The sequence below is a fragment of the Bufo gargarizans genome, chromosome 3, assembly GCF_014858855.1.
Source record: "Bufo gargarizans isolate SCDJY-AF-19 chromosome 3, ASM1485885v1, whole genome shotgun sequence".
Lineage (NCBI taxonomy): Eukaryota > Metazoa > Chordata > Amphibia > Anura > Bufonidae > Bufo > Bufo gargarizans.
Window position 1 is genome coordinate 461,893,316 of NC_058082.1, and position 19,908 is coordinate 461,913,223.

The following is a 19,908-nucleotide window of genomic DNA, read 5'->3' on the forward strand; positions in this document are numbered from 1 at the left end:
ACATAAGCTTTAGGCTCTGTTTCGTCCTATTTCCATTAAGCAACAGCACTGTATGGTGAAAAAGCAGAAGCTTGATGGATACCAATATGTCATATTCATCATGAAACCCATGACATATGGGTTAAAAGTTCTAAACTTCAAACCTATATATCTAGAAGTGAAAATGTGCTTGTTTGTTCTTCATAGTCTCCTAAATGCCTTGATGGATCTCGAACAAACTTGGTACATATCTTCTTCATGATCCAACTTAAAATACTGGAGGTTTGTCAATTCCAGCCGACAGGGTTCTGGAAGGTTCTAATAAAGTAATGTGCTTTTGATGCAGGGTGCATTATAAATAGTGTATAAATGTATAATCTAATATAACTGTAACTGCGGAGGCACTGCCAGCTTTCATTTTACTACAGCGCTTCTTACCATACTGTAGAACGTATGGTCAACCTGTGGCTCTCCAGCTGTTGCAAAACTACAACTCCCATGGTGGCATAGGTTCCAATACTCAATATAATTATATATAAATATGAGACACAATACAACAAATTGTTAGTAAATGAAATTAATTATGTTAGTGGCAGGATATAGGCCACAATGTTTATTACTTTACTTTAGAATCAAACCAAGAATTAGATTATTATTTATACTACCATAAATATAATTAAAACAAACAACATGTCCACTCAATGTAATTGAGCGACTTACCCATAATAAACATTGCAACAAAATTATGATTTTTTTTCATAAATTGAGGGTGGGAGAACTTTGCTGTGAATGCACACTTACCGTTGTGCTTTGCATTTTATAGGTACCCCGGATACATCTGTTAGGCCGCCATCCAATCCTCATGCTGATACCAGAACTTTCCTTGGATAAACACCTATTACCAGGTAGCATAACTTTATTTAATATAACAAACTGAATGCCACCATGTGTTCCCTTCATTGCACCTTGCTTTGAATTAGGGCCCTTATATCATGGCTTGATGGCTGCAGGCTCTGGGGGCAAAATGGGAGTTGGGGGACTGGAGAGCCAAAGGTTGGTAAACATAACGTTTTGTAAAAAGTGCTGTAGTAAAATGAAAGCTCTGCTGTGAACGGAACAACGGATGCAGACAGCACACGGTATGCTGTCTGCATCTTTTGTGGCCCCATTGAAATGAATGAATCCGCACCTGTTAAGCAAAATTGCGGAACGGATGCAGGCCCAGAATTACGGTCATGTGAATGCATCCTTAGGGTCCATTCACACGTCTGTAGTGTATTGGTGATCCGCAATACACCCGGCTAGCACCCCATAGAACTGCCTATTCTTGTCCGCAATTGCGGACAAGAATAGGACATGTTCTATTTTTTTCCGGAGCTGCGGACCGAAAGATTGGGGCCGCACTCCGGAAATGCGGATGCGGAGAGCACATAGTGTGCTCTCCGCATCCATTCCTACCCCATTCAGAATGAATGGGTCTGCACCCGTTCTGGATATTGCGGAACGGATGCGGACCCATTCCACGGACGTGTGAATGGGCCCTTAGACAGCACATGCAGGGAGATGAGAGGCAGAATTCTGTTGGCCAAATGATCAGCTGCCTTTCCCGATTCCGTCCAAGCTTTTCCGTACACATACACTTTCGGCTCAGTAGAACGTGTATGAGTATTTAATGTGGGAGAGGAGAAAGCCACTGCCAGAAACCTCTGGTGATAGCTTATCTCCTAGCAGAACAAAAGAATCAGGCACAAATATGTATTTTGTCTGATCCTTCTCTCCCTGACATCATCTGTCAGGGAGAGTTGGGAGCTCCCCATACACATTAAACTGTTTGCCGAACCTGCCGAGAACAGCAGGTTCAGCCAACAATACAGCAGGGGAGCAGCCAATGGCAGACGGATACGAGCCTCCCTAACATCGCTCGTCCCCGTCCCCGCCTGCCACTGGCTGTTCCCCCCGACACCAGATGTTTTTGTCTTTGATAAACTCTTTAAAGGAAATAAAAAATTATTAAATGATTTAGAAAATGGTGTAGTATACCAGCATATACACTAGTATACTATACAAATGGTATAGTATGGGGAAAAAAAATCACTAAAAAGTGTCTGGTCATTAAAGGGGTTTTCTGGTTTGCTTCAACATCCTTTAATATAATAATTTATGAAGATAGCTGTAATTTTGTTCTAAATTTTTTTATTTTATTGCTCCAGTATTTCATTTTAGGCTGTGGTCACGTGACCATGTCCATGTAACTTTTCATTTCCTCTGATGTCCATGGACGTGTCTAAGCATCAAGAGAAGCAGTGATTGGGGAGTGTCTATGTAACTGGATGGGTGGGAGGAGCTATACACTAGCTGGGCATTGTTAGGGGCGGTGCTGGAGGTGTGGCAGAGAAAGGAGAAGTGCATCATGGATTTGGTTGGATACAGCAACAGGAAGTGCTACATACAAGATAGAAACAGACCAGACGGATTTGTCTGCATGGTGAAAACAGGTCAAGGGAATCCAAACTGATTAAAAGGGGAAGACATACTTGAGGTAATCAACTACATGAACATTTTTGTTTTAAAAACCATTTGGAATCCTGGAAAACCCCTCTAAGGTGTTGAAAATGGAAACCATGGCTTGCAAACAAAATCTTAATAGAAGCCTCCTGTATAAGGGTTTCTCATTAATTATTCAGTGGCTAGCTGTCAATTATCGGGCATCCAGAATCATGATTTTCTGATGTTCTGGTAAACCTCTGCACGATGTAACACACCAGTCCTGGTACGTAGGGGGTCTAAGGATGTGCAGATGTCACTGACTGTCATTTCCTTGGAAGCCAGTTAGTTACACATAACTCATAATAGTAATCATCTGTACTCTGTACTATACAATACAATGTCTTACGGTTGTTATGTAAAATAGAGAAGGTTTTCATTCTTTGGAAGCCTCTTTCCAACTTTATCGTCATATGTTTTTAGAATTATTTTTTTTACTTGAAAAAGTAGGATTTCCAAGAGGAAAATGAAGTAAAAGGGATTTATTATAATGTACAGTGATGGCTAACCTAGGCACTCCAGCTGTGGTAAATCTACAACTCCCAAGATGCCCCGCTTGCTTGGCTGCTCTCAGAACTCAATAGAAATAAATGGAGCATGCTGGGAGTTGTAGTTTCACCACAGCTGGAGTGCTAAGGTTCGCCATCACTGGTCTAGGATTTCCTCCCCTCTTTATAGATAAGTGGATATACAACAGTTGCAAAACATCCTAGAGCAAGAATCAAGAGTTATCAGCAAGTTACCCTGAGACGTAGCTATTTACTATAGTTAGAGGGGTATTCTGGTTGATACAGGTTATCCCCTATCCACAGGACAGAGCATAATCAGTGGATCGGAGGGGTCCTACTGCTGGGAAAGAGACCCCCACTAAGCACAAGAATAGGGACCTGTACCCCTTGGAGGCCCTCAAAATGACCGCAGCAACAGGTTGAGCATGTACACTGCCACTCCGACCACTCCATTCATCTCTACTGGAGTTCCAGAGACAGCCGAGTACAGCGCTCAGCTATTTCCGGAACTCCTATAGAGATGAATAGATCCCAACCTACTGCTACATTCATTTTGGCATGCTCCAAGGGGTACAGGATCCCCATTCTTGTGATTGCTGGGGGTCTCAGCGATAGGATCCCACAGATCTACAAGTTAGCCCTACTACATCATCAGTTCATCGACATGACTCCCTGGCATCAACTCCCCAATTCTACTGTATCTGTCCTTCTGCCAGAGGTGGGACCCGCATCTATCAAACGTTGGTGGCATATCCTAGGGATATGTAATTATTGTATGAGATGGGCCAACCCCTTTAAGCTGTGTTTATACTGTCATCATGGATATGATGGATTTATTATATAATGGATCCTAATAGAGTTCTTTTTACAGGAAAGAACAGCAGAGCAATAGTGTGAACATAGTCTTAGTCCATGACTACCCTCATGACTCTAATTACTGTTGGGTCTACAGTTATGGTTTTTACATATGGTTAAAAAAAATCCATCTTTAACCTAGCCATCAAAATCTTGTAGCTAGTCCTTTTACTGACCTTGGTTATATCATCATAGAGACACCAGCAAGAGAATTACATATAAGATGTTATAATTGGTTTGCATTGCGTAATTACAAAAATTAAAAAATTATCTGAGCACCGTAGTGACTGAGAAAAAGGCTAATCATTTGTCCTATGTGGCTAATCATTTGTGAACTTATGACAAATAGCTTTATGATCAAAACAATTTAACACTGGTCAAACACCTACTTAAAGGACTAAAAGGAGTTTTCCTATTGGTAGCCTATTCTTATCAGTAGAGGTCCAAATTCCAATACCCTAAATTTTCAGGTACTTAGATATTGATGAGATGACCTGTACTCAGGGTAAGTCATCAGTATCATATGAGTGAGGGTATGACCCCCAGCACACCTACCCTTTAGCAGCCTGCAACAACATGGAGCACCTGGAACCGTAATCTACATAGTGAATGCACCAATGTGTACTTTATGGTGCAGGCATACTGCAGCTTAGCTCTTATTCAGTTGAATGGGAGATGAGCTACAGTACCCCAAAATGGCAACTACACAGTGAACGGAACCTTGTGTGTTTCCAGTTCCATCTACGATATAGTTTCCAATGGTCTGTGAAGGTGCCAGGTGTCGGACCCCACCTTGGGCTGGCCTTAGCCCTGTGCGAGCTAATCTTGAGCCCCCCCGGTTCACCTAAACATACACAAAGAGGAAAACAATCTTTGCAACAAACATTTTTTTTTAAATTACAGATAATTTAAGTGCAAGTGCAAACAAGTACAATAATAAATAACTGGATTGACTGGTAACAATAATGTATAGTCCCCTGCCCCCTCAATTAGACCCTGCCCCCCTTAATCATACCCAGTGTCACCCATAGCCAGTCTCCTGCCCCCCTTAATCATACCCTGTCACCTTTGCCCAGTCCCCTGCCCCCCTTAATCATACCCAGTGTCACCCATAGCCAGTCTCCTGCCCCCCTTAATCATACCCTGTCACCTTTGCCCAGTCCCCTGCCCCCCTTAATCATACCCACTGTCACCCATAGCCAGTCTCCTGCCCCCCTTAATCATACCGTCACCTTTGCCCAGTCCCCTGCCCCCCTTAATCATACCTAGTGTCACCCAGAGCCAGTCCCCTGCCCCCCTTAATCATACCCTGTCACCTTTACCCAGTCCCCTGCCCTTCTTAATCATACCCAGTGTCACCCTTACCCAGTCCCCTGCCCCCTCAATTAGACCCTGCCCCTCTTAATCATACCCAGTGTCACCCATAGCCAGTCTCCTGCCCCCCTTAATCATACTCTGTCACCTTTACCTAGTCCCCTGCCCCCCTTAATCATACCCAGTGTCAACCAAAGCCAGTTCTCTGCCCCTTAATCATACCCAGTGTCACCCTTATCCAGTCCCCTGCCCCCTTAATCATACCCAGTGTCTGTCAACCTTATCCAGTCCCCTGCCCCCCCTTAATTAGACCCTGCCCCCATTTAATAAAAGATATTTGGTAAAAAAAACAATAAGAACAGGTACTCACTATTTGAAGTCTTCTGCTCCCTCCCTGTCTGCAGAGCACCGGCCGCCGCCCTCACACATTGAGCGGATCCTTCCGCGGCTCTCTGTGAAGGCGCAGCACTTGGATGCTGCGCCTGCGCCCCTAAGCTCCTCCTCCACACTCCAGAACCTGACCTGGCAGCTGCAGCAGCTCACCTCTCCAGGCTCGCCTCACACAATCTCGGGCCGGTCTGCTGTAAGAGACCGACTACGAGCTGTGTCGGCCGCCGGGCGCCCCTGTTGCCATGGTGCCCTGTGCGGCCGCACAGCTCGCACACCCCAAAGGCCGGCCCTGACCCCACCGACCTGATACTGATTACCTATCCTGAGGATGGGTCATCAATATCTAAGTAAAGGAAACCCCCTTTAAGAGGCTACAGTTGTGGCAGTGCTGGCTACTACAGCGGGCTGAAGTGCTGGGTACTGTTGAGAACTGAAGTGCAGTACCAGGCAAAGCCTCACCTATAGGTATGGCAATCAATGAAGACTGGAGTGCACTGGCCACTTCCTTCAACTGGTTGGTGGGGTGCCGTTACTTGCAACTGATCAATTATTGACAGCCTATCCCAAACATAGGTCATTAGTGTTAGAGTACTGGAGAATATGGATGCAGAATATATTTGTATATATTAAAAAAAAAGTTTGCTCCAATGATGTGATTTTTTACCCACCACTAAATATATGAACCTTTAGTGAGCCAAGCTTGTACATACTTTTACAACAACCAAAACTACCAGGATTATTGAATTGCAAATGAAAGAACGGAGAGATGTACAATATATTTATGTAAAATGCAGTTATCGGAGGTGATGTGAAGCCTTCTGCACTGTGCATGAGAACAATTCAGCATCACTCAAATGAGCTGAGAAGAAATCTTCCTGGCCCTAAGAAAGGTGAAAAGCAGTTTCAAAGCACACTGAAGAGAGGATGAGAAATGCATTATACCTTTAATTATCATGAGGGTTAGGAAACCACAGTAGCTGTGTTCTGCACGCTAACACTGAGCAGAATGGGTGTCAGCTGTAATTTCCTCTAGCTCTGTCTGTGATGCGTATTGCATTAGGCACCAGAGAGCACTTTCTGCTCACTGCAAACGTGTTCCGAGATACAAAGAAACCTTCCCCCCTTCTCAGCTCCTTCGCTACACCAGAGTCCTCTCGGATCTATCAGGTCATCAAACATGGGGGGATGCTATTTTCATCAAAGTCTTTATCCTAAAGTATGAAAAATGAAGGCCTGGTTTTGACAAGCAGTCTTCAGGTGAATGCTCCGAGTCTATACCGAGAAGGGAGAAATGATAAAAGGTAATAAGAGAAGTTGCTTAGTCATAGAACAGATGGCTGCAGGGCCCACGTCATACAAATGCAGGAGATTAGTATTTACTTGCTGTACAGATATATGTGGGATGTAAACAGAACATTTGTCCTTATTCTCAGTTTGTCAAGGAGTGTTGTCAGGCTATACTGTATGCAGTGACAATTCTCTGGCGAAATGAAAATTTTGAAGGGACAATAGACATACAAAACACATACAAAAATCCCTACAATTCCTCCCTAAAATGTCCTATTTTTGTCTCATATTGCAATTAAACTGAGAAGTATAGGAAGTCAACTCTGTGTGTCCCAGGAGCTCAGCCATTATACCTCCCCTCATCTACAGGACCGTGTCTGGTTAAGACAACTGGGCCGAAGCATTAGCATCTTCCCAGTTCTTATCTGCAATAATAGACAAAGAACCAGAGCCAGCATTCGACAAGGTCGGACAGACTGAAGCCCACTGACCGGGAGAGTCAAATGTTTCTTTCTGCATTTAGAGACCTGTGTAGTCTCTATTTACTTTATTTATTTTTACAGACATTATCATCGGGCTGTCCTCAATGGGGCTCACAATCTAAGCTCCCTATCAGTAGGTCTTTGGAGTGTGGGAGGAAACCGGAGCACCCAGAGGAAAACCACGCAAACATGGGGAGAACACACTCGATGCAGATGTCCTTGCTTGGATTCGAACCAAAGACCCAGTACAGCAGGAGAAACTACACGCCAGGACAGTCCTTCTTACATGCCGTGTCAATTCTCTTACTGGGAGGAAGCCACTAAATATTTCTAAGCCTTTTCTTTAACTCTGTCTCTATTAGATCACAAACCCTGAACCTGACCTATGGGAGGAAAAACACTAAGGGCACATGCACAGGGCTGTGTACTTTTTGAAGATTTTCCGAGACGATTTTTGTGGGGTTTTCGTTGAATCTCTGCACCAAAATCTACATGTGAATTTTGTTCCACATTTTGATGCGGGTCTGACCCAGCTGTCATCCTTTGCATTGTAAAACCTGAAATCCATGATGAAAACCTGCACACACAATTCAAATGCTGCAGATTTCAAAATCCACACTGCAGGTCAGTTTCCATTTTGAAAATAGCGCACCGTGCAGATGATATTTTGAAAATCTCATTTTTTAACTGGTACTATTATGTGGTAGATTTAACACACAAAAATACATGCAGAAAATATGTGGGTGATACAAATTAGGTGCATATCCCCTTGGGGCTTACTCACAGAACAAATTTTGTGTGTGGAATAACACACCTAAACCTACACGGTATCTGCCTCCGATTGCTTTCAATGGGAATCTTCACCTCAGATTTAAACTTTGGATTCTGCGACTGATTTTTTTAGCATAAAAATCTGCCATGTAAACATACCCTAACAATGATCCACAGACTTCACTGTTGTATATAAAGGATTTTCCTTTCCTAAAAGCCTAAATAGTATTCTTCTTCACAGTCATAATGTACTGGTAGATAGTATTATATGTCTATCTGCCAGTATATTATAGGAAGGGAAAAAAAGGTGAAAAATAAAAGTTAAATTTTTATCATAAAGTTAATGTTGCAAAAAAATAATAGCTATAAACCCAAAAACAGATGAGTACTTTCAAGTTCCTTAAAAAATGCACTTTTTATTAAACACGATTTAAAAAGATTATATCATAATTACAGTAGGGATGCAAATATATAGCGTTGTATCTCATCTACTGTACTTAATTCATAAAGTAGTCCATTAGTATAAAATTAAATAAATAATGATAAATCTCCTACATCTGTTTAATTCTTGTGAAGCATAACAGACTTCCTCTTATATACCCCTTTGTTTGGTGGCTATGGTTAAGGGATATATCATAATATATATATTAGGGCGGTAAAATCACTTCAGTAAATGTCCCCCATACCTATTCTATCCTATCCATGCAATCTAATACATGATGTAGAGATGATATAAACACATACAGTTGTACTTGGACCTTCTTATAAGTGACATACCTGAACTTAGAAAATTAGAATGACGACGTCCCCTTGAAGCGCGTTTCGCATTATTGCTTCTTCAGGAGGAGAGGATTTAGGGGATACCAAGGTGTGTTTTTAAAGTAGTTATGGCCAATCATAAGCTATGTATTGCTACATGTAATCAATCTATCATTACAGATGTCTTATCAGCTTATGGCCATTCACTGTCCGCCATGTATATGCTACTACCAAGAAGGGCAACCTTCTGCAACAAGGTGACGTAAATTGACGTTGTTGGCGTCTCGTTTCCCTGGAGACTGACCGAAGTGCTGTCGCTACGAGACTTACCATCCGCACATAGCCTTATTTATTAACATATTGGGAAAGAACTTCTAAAAAAGTTGAATCTATCATCCTCAAGTCCATTATAAAAAGGAAAACCAATAAATATATATCTCTGTGAAAGGCGTTTATAACCTTCTAAAGTGCACTAGTAGTGTTAAAGTGCTAAACGTGCTATACTGAACTAATTTAAAAAAACATTAATAATTCATTATTAGTGCCATAATACAATTTTCCAGGTGTATGATCTAGATTTAAACACAAACACATATGAATTCATACACAAAATAAATAAATAATAAATAATAGACCTGATAAGAATATACAAAAATATGCTGATAAAAAAATCCAGTGATACATGATCCAATGAGTGATTGCAAACCAAATAAATTAGTCTAATGAGCGATTGCAAACCAAATTAATAAACCACCAAGGTGGGAAAAAAAAGTTACATGAAGAAGAAAAAAAACAAACAAACCTCAAGGTCAACTTTCTTATATATTGATGAATGGTTTTCTTTAATCACAGCTGTTCCATCCTTTTTTTTCCCTTATCTTAAATCTTTTTTCTTATTAAGACGGCTCTTTTCAGTGCGCTTCTCCACAATTTCAAAATGGATCAAGGCCACTTTCCCCGCATTTTCTGTTCTCTATAGAAATCACAACACAATCTATTAAAATCATATAAAAAATACAACAACCTTACATAGAGAAATGTCCCCTTATAACAATACTATCACTTTAGAGAAAGGCGCTAAATCCCAGATTTTCATTTAAACCACTTGGTGCAATGGTTCCCAACCTAAAAATCCATTTACTTTCCATCTGGGCCAGCATTTTACCTTTGTCCCCTCCTCTAGACCCTAAATGAACCATATCAATACCTTTGAATCGCAGTAGGTTTGGATTACTGTTGTGGAAAATCTTGAAGTGTTTGGGAATTGTTTTAAAACTGTTTACATCATCTTCATCCTTTGCTTTTTCTATATCCCTCACATGTTTTCTTATCCTTCTTCTTAATTCTCTTGTAGTCAGACCCACATATATTTTTTCACATGGACATGTGGCATGATAATATTACTCCTGTAGAAAAGCAAGACATATATTCTCTGATCTCATATTCTTTTCAGCATCTGCAAAATTATTGGATCTTTCCAAATTTTTTGCATGCATTACATGACCCACATTGAAAAGAGCCTACCTTTCGTTCTCCAGTTTTCCCTTTTATTTCCAGTATGAAATGACTATGGACGAGGATGTCCTTCAAGTTTTTAGACCTTCTTGCTGTCATTAAAGGTCTGTCCATAATACATCTCCTTAAATTGATGTAATTTTTTGATATTTTACCATATTTAATATTTCACTTATCTGTTTCCATTGTTTGTTAAAGTTCGTTATGAACCTTATCTGTAATGCAAGGCACCAACAAACAGACCAGTGATGAAAGCAAAAAGGTGTTTATTCACCAGAAACATAAACGTCCAGGACACTTGCTGGTAACAAGGAATAATAACAAAAAACCAGGCAAGGAGATTCCAGGAATAGTCCCAACCAGTGCTGAATGATGCTGTGCACTTGGCAGTCGAGTCACTCCAGATCTTGGGTCCGCTGTAAAGGACAAAGTTCCTGGCAGTCTTCAGTCACTAGGAGTTGTGACCTATACCTGGTTGAGGGAAAATAACAGTGGGCACTGATCACCCTGAGAGACCTCCTTTTAAATGCCTGCTGACCAATCCCAGGGTGCCAAGTGTCCACTACCATAGGTGAACAAATTGCCCTGCACCTGAGTACAAGGCCTAAGGCAATCACAAGTTGATTAACCCATGGCTGGCTCCCTAATCCACTTTGCTCTTGTGAGTCAGTATAATATGCGCCACTGGTCGACGAAGTGCATAAGAAGCGCGTACTCGCGACCGTGTATCCCTTTGCGAACCTGCCCTCGTGCGTACGCACGGACGCATGATTGACTCAGCGCGAGTATGCGAGCGCGTAGACCCAGATGCGGAAACGGAAGTCACAGGAGACACCGGAGACAACCCTGGCCGCGGCGTCTTGTCACTCGCCTGGCCACTCTGTCCCCGGGACTCCGACGGTCCTCCCCTCCGATGTCCACGCGAACGCATCTCCGCACTGGCTCGCAAAGGGGTCAGCGCTGGTGCATCAGAGACACGCATAACCTGTCCCGCAACTCCACGAGGACCCCTCTTGGTTCCCCTGGAGTGCAAAGCAGCTGAGGATCTTACATTATCCCTTGATCTTTCGTCTTTTCAGATGTTTTATTCGGACATAATAATTTCTCCCTTGGTTTTTGCCTTGCACTCTCAATTCCTTTTTTGATCAGCCTGTTACTGTATCCTCTTTCCTGAAACTGTCTTTTCAGATCACTGACCTGATTTTTGTATTTTGACTCATTAGAACAAATTCTCTTTAGCCTTAGGAACTGGCCTGTAGGAATTCCATTGATTGTCCATCTTGGATGTGCCAAATCAGCATGGAGAAGGGAGTTCACCGCCGTTTGTTTTCTGTAAATGTCAGTCTCCAATTTTCCTTTTTGTCCCACTTTAATCTTCAAAATTAGGAAGTCTATTTCTCGCGCTGCCTGGAAAGTGAGTTTAATATCTAGATCATTCATATTGAGGAAACTCAGGCCTTTTCTTAACACATTTATCTGATCTATAGTTAACTGTATTGAAGATAAATTGATTACCTGCAAAGCATCTTCTTTTCCTTTTTTATTTTTGTTTTCTGTTTGATCATCAATTTTACATTTTCCTCCTTGGTTTCTAGTATTCCAGTTGGTTTTGGCTCTCCCTGATCTCTGTAAAAATGCATTCCCATTTCTCAAACTCCTTTCTGTTATTGAATCACTGAAGAGAATGATGAGGTTCTTGAGAGAGAGCCTTCCCCCTCCATCTTTTTTTGTCATCTGAAAACCTTTTTATTGTTATAATCCGTTAAATCACGCAGAAATGTCTTTATTTTTCCTAAATTGTGAAGTTATTATTCATTTCTTCCTCAAATTTTCGAATGATATTGCCTGTTAGATCCCTTTCCATTTGTTTTTGCAATAATTCAATCACATTTTCTAAATTACAGGGTGGGCCAGTTATATGGATACACCTTAATAAAATGATGATATTAACTTCCTGTTTGTGGCACATTAGTATATGTGAGGGGGGAAACTTTTCAAGATGGGTGGTGACCATGGTGGCTATTTTGAAGTCGGCCATTTTGAATCGAACTTTAGTTTTTTCAATAGGAAGAGAGTAACGTGACACATCAAACTTATTGGGAATTTCACAAGACAATGGTGTGCTTGGTTTTAACGTAACTTTATTCTTTCATGAGTTATTTAAAAGTTTCTCTTTGTTTACAGCCATTGACATGTCGCAGAGGTTAACACGTGCGGAGCGGATAGAAATTGTGTTGATGTCTGGTGAATGCAGTAACCGGGTCATTGCAGCAGATTTCAATGCAAGACAGCCTACGAGACCACCCATCTCCCATGCTACAGTTAGCAAACTGCTTGCTAAGTTTCGTGAAACTGGTTCAGTGTTGGATTTGCCAAAATGTGGACGCGTGAAATCTGTCACTAATGAAGAAACATCAGTGGCTGTCCTAGCTTCATTCAGCAAGAGCCCACAGTGAAGCACTCGCCGCATGTCACTGGAGAGTGGCATTAGTCGAACATCCCTTCGGCGGATATTAGCTACTCACAAATGGCACCCTTACAAACTCCAGCTACTGCAGCATCTCAACGAGGATGACCCAGATCGGCCCCTCAGTTTACGCAGAAGATTTTGTTCAGTGATGAGGCAAACTTTTATGTGAATTGTGAAGTTAACAAACAAAACCACCGCTATTGGTCTGACACTAACCCACATTGGATAGATCCCTCCAAGACTGTTGGAACAAAAAAATTGATGGTATGGTGTGGTATATGGGGTACAAAGTTAGTGGGGCCATTCTTCATCAATGGAAACCTCAAGGCCACTGGATATGCAAAATTGCTACATGATGATGTGTTTCCCTTTGTATGCACTGAAGCTGGCACGTTCCCTGAGTTTTTCCAGCAAGATGGTGCACCACCACATTTTGGGTGTCAGGTCTGAGCATTCCTAGATGAACAGTTTCCTGGAAAGTGAATTGGTCATCGTGGGCCAGTTGAATGGCCCCCAAGGTCTCCCGATCTGACCCCCTTAGACTTTTATCTTTGGGGTCATCTGAAGGCAATTGTCTATGCTGTGAAGATACGAGATGTGCAGCACTGAAACTACGGATACTGTAAGCCTGTTCTAGCATTTCTCCTGCGGTGTTGCTATCAGTGTGTGAAGAGTGGGAAAAGAGGGTTGCATTGACAATCCAACACAATGGGCAGTACATTGAACACATTTTATAAGTGGTCAGAAACTTGTAAATAACTCAGGAAAGAATAAAGTTATGTTAAAACCAAGCACACCATTGTTTTTCTTGTGAAATTCCCAATAAGTTTGATGTCACATGACCCTCTTCCTATTGAAAAAACAAAAGTTGGATTCAAAATGGCCACCATGGTCACCACCCATCTTGAAAAGTTTCCCCCCTCACATATACTAATGTGCCACAAACAGGAAGTTAATATCACCAACTATTCCCATTTTATTAAGGTGTATCCATATAAATGGCCCACCCTGTAGTTAATTTCCTACTATTGGCTTCCAGTTAACTATAGATCAGATAAATGTTATGAAAAGGCCTGAGTTTCTCTCCTACATCTAATATGGATTTATTTACAGTGACAAAAGACGTGCTTTTATTAACAATGAAATTACGGGGGAAATTTTTTTTTTATACTGAAGAAGAAAGGGATGCTTTAAAAATATTGGAGGATTTGGCCAAAGAGATCATGAAAAAAATCACAAACCTTTCCCCAATTTCAAATTTTCCCAGCGATTGATATCTTTGTCAAACTAGTAAGTGAGCACTTAGCAAGATTGGAAAGGACACAAGGACACATTTAAAATAATCTTAATAAAGCAGAGATTAGGGCTCTTGAAGATTTTTAAAAAAGTTAAAGGAATAGTGATAAAGCAGGCAGATAATGGAGGAAATATAGTAATCTGGCCCTCAGAAATGTATGAAAAACAAGTGTATAAACTTTTGAGAGACAAGATGTGTTACAGAAATCTGTTTAACAACCCACTTTTATTATTTCAAAAGGATTTGAATAACATCTTGGACCGGGCACAAGAAGAAAATAGTATTTTGAAAAAAGTGAAGGAAATGCTGAATGTTGACACATCCGAAGATTCACACAGATTTTTATATGGTAATTCCAAAAATCCACAAAAATAGTTTGGATCCACCGGGGAGACCTATAGTTGCAGGTAATGAGGGTTTATATAAAAACATCTGTAAGTTTACCTTCATTCATGCAGTATCCAACGGCGGCATTGATTAGATTGGAAAATATCCAAGTAGATGAGGGAATGCTGATTGTTACAGCGGATGTAGAGGTAATAATATGTAACATAAATTTAACGATTTCATTTTAGAATTGCTGGATTTTGTTCAAAAACATAATTTTTTTCATCTTTAAGGACAAACATTATTTGCAAATAAAAGGAGTGGCCACGGGGGCCACTTGTGCCCCATCTTATGCAAACCTCTTTTTAGGAGCCTGGGAAAGAGACATTTTCCATAATGACAACATTCAAGGAATTGACAAGGTACATAATTGGATGCGCTATAAAGACAATGTTTTATTTTTGTGGGAGGGGTCGGAAGAGGACCTGAAGGAATTTATGAAAGACCTCAATATAAATGATCTAAATATTAAACTCCCTTTCCAGGCAGCGCAAGAAATAGACTTCCTAAATTTGAAGATTAAAGTGGGATAAAAAGGAAAATTGGAGACTGACATTTACAGAAAACAAACGGCGGTGAACGCCCTTCTCCATGCTGATTCGGCACATCCAAGATCGATAATCAATGGAATTCCTACAGGTCAGTTCCTAAGGCTAAAGAGAATTTGTTCTAATGAGTCACAATACAAAAATCAGGTCAGTGATCTGAAAAGACAGTTTCAGGAAAGAGGATACAGTAACACAGATCAAAAAAGGAATTGAAAGTGCAAGGCAAAAACCAAGGGAGAAACTATTATGTCCGAATGAAACATCTAAAAAGACGAAAGATCAAGGGATAAGGTTCATAACGAACTTTAACAAACAATGCAAACAGATAAGGCTACTTTCACACCTGCGTTCGGTGCGGATCTGTCTTGTATCTGCACAGACAGATCCGCACCGATAATGCAAATGCTTGTATCCGTTCATACTGAATCAGTTTGCATTATTCATTCAAAAAAAAGTCTAAGTCAAAACGGATACATCTTGACTTACATTGAAAGTCAATGGGGGACGGATCAGTTTTCAATTGCACCATATTGTGTCAGTGAAAACGGATCCGTCCCTATCCGTTTTGCTCTGCATCGTCAGGCGGACACCAAAACGCTACAAGCTGCGTTTTAGTGTCCGCCTCAAAAGTGGAACGGAGACTAAACACAGCCAAATTGATGCATTCTGAAAGGATCCTTATCCATTCAGAATGCATTGGGGCTGAACTGATCCGTTTTGAGCCGTTGTGAGAGCCCTGAAATGGATCTCACAAATGGACCCAGAAACGGCAGTGTGAAAGAAGCCTAAGTGAAATATTAAATAAGCATTGGGAAAATGTTAAAAACTTAAGGAGATGTATTATGGACAGACCTTTAATGACAGCAAGAAGATCAAAAAACTTGAACGACATCCTACTCCAGAGCCATTTCATACTGGAAATAAAAGGGAAAACTGGCAAACGAAAGGTAGGCTCTTTTCCATGTGGGTCATGTAAAGCATGCAAAAATATGGAATCCAATAATTTTGCAGATGCTGAAAAGAAAAGAAAGAAAAGAATATGAGATCAGAGAATATATTTCTTGCTCTTCTACAGGAGTAATATTATCATGCCACATGTCCATGTGAAAAAATATATGTGGGTCTGACGACAAGAGAATTAAGAAGAAAGATAAGAGAACATGTGAGGGATATAAAGCAAGGGATGAAGATGATGTAAACAGTTTTAACTTGGGAACCATTGCACCAAGTGGGTTAAATGAAAATCTGGGATTTAGCCCCTTTCTCTAACTTGATAGTATTGTTATAAGGGGACATTTCTTTGTGTAAGGTTGTTTTTTTTTTAAATATGATTTTAAAATTATTTTAATAGATTGTGTTGTGATTTCTATAGAGAACAGAAAATGCGGGGAAAGTGGCCTTGATCCATTTTGAAATTGTGGAGAAGCGCACTGAAAAGAGCTGTTTTAATAAGAGAAAAAAAAAAGATTTAACATAAGGGAAAAGAAGGATGGAACAGCTGTAATTGAAGAAAACAATTTATCAATTTGTGGTCGTGGCTCAAATACGAACTCGGGCAGCGTGCCCGCCTTGAACCTAAACCAGTTGAGGTGTGCCTGGAGCCGGGTACAAGAGCAGCCTATAAGGGGGCTGCCCTAAAGGAGGACCCTTGAAATAAAGGGAATGGGTGGGTGGGTCCACGACCAGAACACCTACTAGGTGAGCGAAAGAGGGGGCTTATAAAGGCTCAAGCCCCTCCCACAAATGCAGGCTGAACTTCAGCATTACCAACTTGTGGTCGTGGCTAAAATACGAACTCGGGCAGCATGCCCGCCTTGAACCTAAACTGGCTGAGGTGTGCCTGGAGCCGGGTACGAGAGCAGCCTATAAGGGGGCAAAAAGGAAACCAAGATAGTTAAATTCAAGACTTTTATTACCTCATAATACCAGAGACTGAAACGCCTGCGAAATCTCCACCTGGGGGTTAGGTATATACCTGGCGAAGCAAGACGAGCGCCACCTTCCCATCTTTCGGATGACATGAACGGGGACCCCGTGTCGGGAAGCAGCGGAAGCCGCTCCAATGCGGAAGGAATGGCCGGATATAGAGCCGGGGTCAAACCCCAAGCCAGCAGCAACAGTACGGATGTGGCTGATGGACTGCGCTGCGGTGAGAGCGCCATTAAGATGGGGTAGTAGAGGGCTGTGAGGGGGGGCATCCTGGATGTCGAGCATGAGCTGGCCAAACACCTGTACCGGGCACCATTCATTGCCAGACGGGAAAAACGTAACCTCCACCGGAGGACCTGTTTGGCTTGTTTTGGTGGAAATTAACTTCAGCGTGTAATGGTCCTGGTTCCGCACCAGCTGTTCTTTGTGCAGACTGCAACGCCCTGCCGCACTGCAAGTGAATTTGCCTGGCCTAAGGAACCCGTAGAAGCCCAAATACATAGCAGCTTTAAAGACCAAGCTGGAGAAGGGCCCAAAAGGAGCACCATCCAGGGCTGAAGACAACCTCCGGAACATCTCCCCAGTGATGCCCTGTCTACGGGACGGGGGATTAGCCCTACCCTTCTGGACCCCTCGCAAGGTGGCCCTGACCGTATGCGCAGAAAAAATGGAGCCCCCCCTGGGTTGCGGAGCATGGCGTGGTGTTGGACGCCGGCCAGGTATAATGGTGTTGTATGAGAGATGCAAATGGTGATGACAATGGGTGATGAAGGCCATGATGTATGGAATGTATGCCAGGCCACCCTGCGGGTGAAGATTCGAAAACTCCTGGTAGGTTCTTAGGCCTGAAAGATAGTTCCTGGCCGTATTGGGGGCGAAGGACTGCTGTGCCAGGTCTCTTGCCGAAGAGACGTGCATACTTAGCCCATGGTCACGGAACTGAAAGCCGGGGTGGGACTTCTGAGTGGATCGGCCTCCGGCATGACCTGAAAAAAGAGGGTGAAATTAAACCGGGATGGCGCGTCAGCCGCCACATTTTGCTGACCCGGAATGTGGCTGCAATGTACATGGAAGTTGTGTGACAGGGCCAGCCATACCAGCTGGCACAATAGAGCCATGACTTTGGGGGACTTGGCCCTGCCCTTGGCTAAGATGTTGACTAGGGCCTGATTGTCCGTGACAAACATCACTGGCAAGTTAGCCCAGAGATGACCCCATGCCTGAGCAGCTGCGACAATGGGGTACAACTCCAACAGGGAGGAGGTGCCGATGGACTCGGCATCCTCTAGGACGGACATGGGCCAACGGTCAACCAGCCAACGGGGACCCCAAATGGCTGCGTAACCGCAGGATGCATCGGCATCTGAAAAGATAGTTGGGCAGGAGGGTGACCATGGAGAGACAAAGAAGGAGACGCCGTTCCACCGGGACAGGAACAACTCCCACATGGCCAGGTCTGCCATTGCCTGGCTGTCCAAATGGATGACGCTGTCCTGCTCGGGTGCCAAGGGAAGAAGCTGGAGCAGCCTCGACACGAATGTCCTTCCCTGGGGCATGATCCTAGAGGCGAAATTGAGCCGGCCCAGAAGAGATTGTAACTCGACTCTAGTGAGGTACCCAGAGGAAGCCGCCTGGGAAACGACCTCTCTACACTGAGTGAGTTTCTCTTCCGGGAGGCTGGCCTGCAGCAATCCAGGATGATGCCCAGGAAAGAGACCCTCGTGGCGGGACCCTCCGTCTTGGACTCCGCGACTGGAACAGCCAGACTGGCGAACATCACCAGGAGGACGGCGAGAATGCCAGACCCGCCATGCGGGTCCTCCACGACCAGAAAGTCATCCAGGTAGTGGATGACTGACTGGAGGCCACCGTGATGGACCAAGATCCAATGTAGCGCCTTGGCCAGCTGGTCGAATAACCAGGGGCTACTTTTGGATCCAAACGTAAGTCTGTTGGCAAAATAATACTGGCCGGCCCACTGCCATAGAACTGCCACAACTGAGGTTGGATGGGAAGGAGCATGAATGCATCGGCGATGTCAACCTTTGCCAACCAAGCGCCCCTGCCATGCAACAGGATGGCTTGAATTGCGTCGTCTACGGAGGAGTACCGCATAGCAAATTCCTCCGATGGAATCAGGGAATTGAGGCTGGGAATTGCAGAAACATGAGGGGCTAACAGGTCATAAATCAACCTTTTTTTATTAGTGTTTTTTTTGGACACTAGGCCGATAGGGTTGATGCGCCATGATGCAAAGGGGATGAGTGGGAAAGGGCCTATGAGGAAACCTTTCTCCACCTCAGACTGGAGCAACTCGCTAGTCGCTGGAGGGTCCAGGGTGGCTGACAGCAGATTCCTGCCTTTCCAGGGAACCTGTGGCAGTGTAATGAGCCCTGTGTGGAACCCCTGCCGGAAGCCTGCCAACAGAAACGCCACGAAGTCCTGATCATGGTGATCCTGAAGGAGAGCCGCCAAGAGGTCCACGTTGATGTCGGCTAAACAGGATCCCTTAGCTGCTTTTTTGGGACAGGCGGACCGCGGATGGGCTCTGAAGCACAGGGAGCACACATGGAGGGATCTGCAGCTGGCATAGGAGCAGCCTCCTGAGTTGAAATTATTGCAGACCTGACTTCTTCCCAAGTAGACAATGGGTCTGCCCAGCTTGTCAGTGGAGGGGTTGGACGGCAGAGACCCGGAGGTTCCCGGGAGGGCCCTGTCCTGAGACAGGTGAGCGCTATTTGGGCACCATTCAGATGAGTGGAAAATGGACTGGCACGTTGCGCAGTTGGGTGCCCTGAGGCCAGCGAAGTGACGACAGAAGAGCTCTGTGTCAATTAAGGACCAGTTGGTAACATATTGGAACTGCACCAAA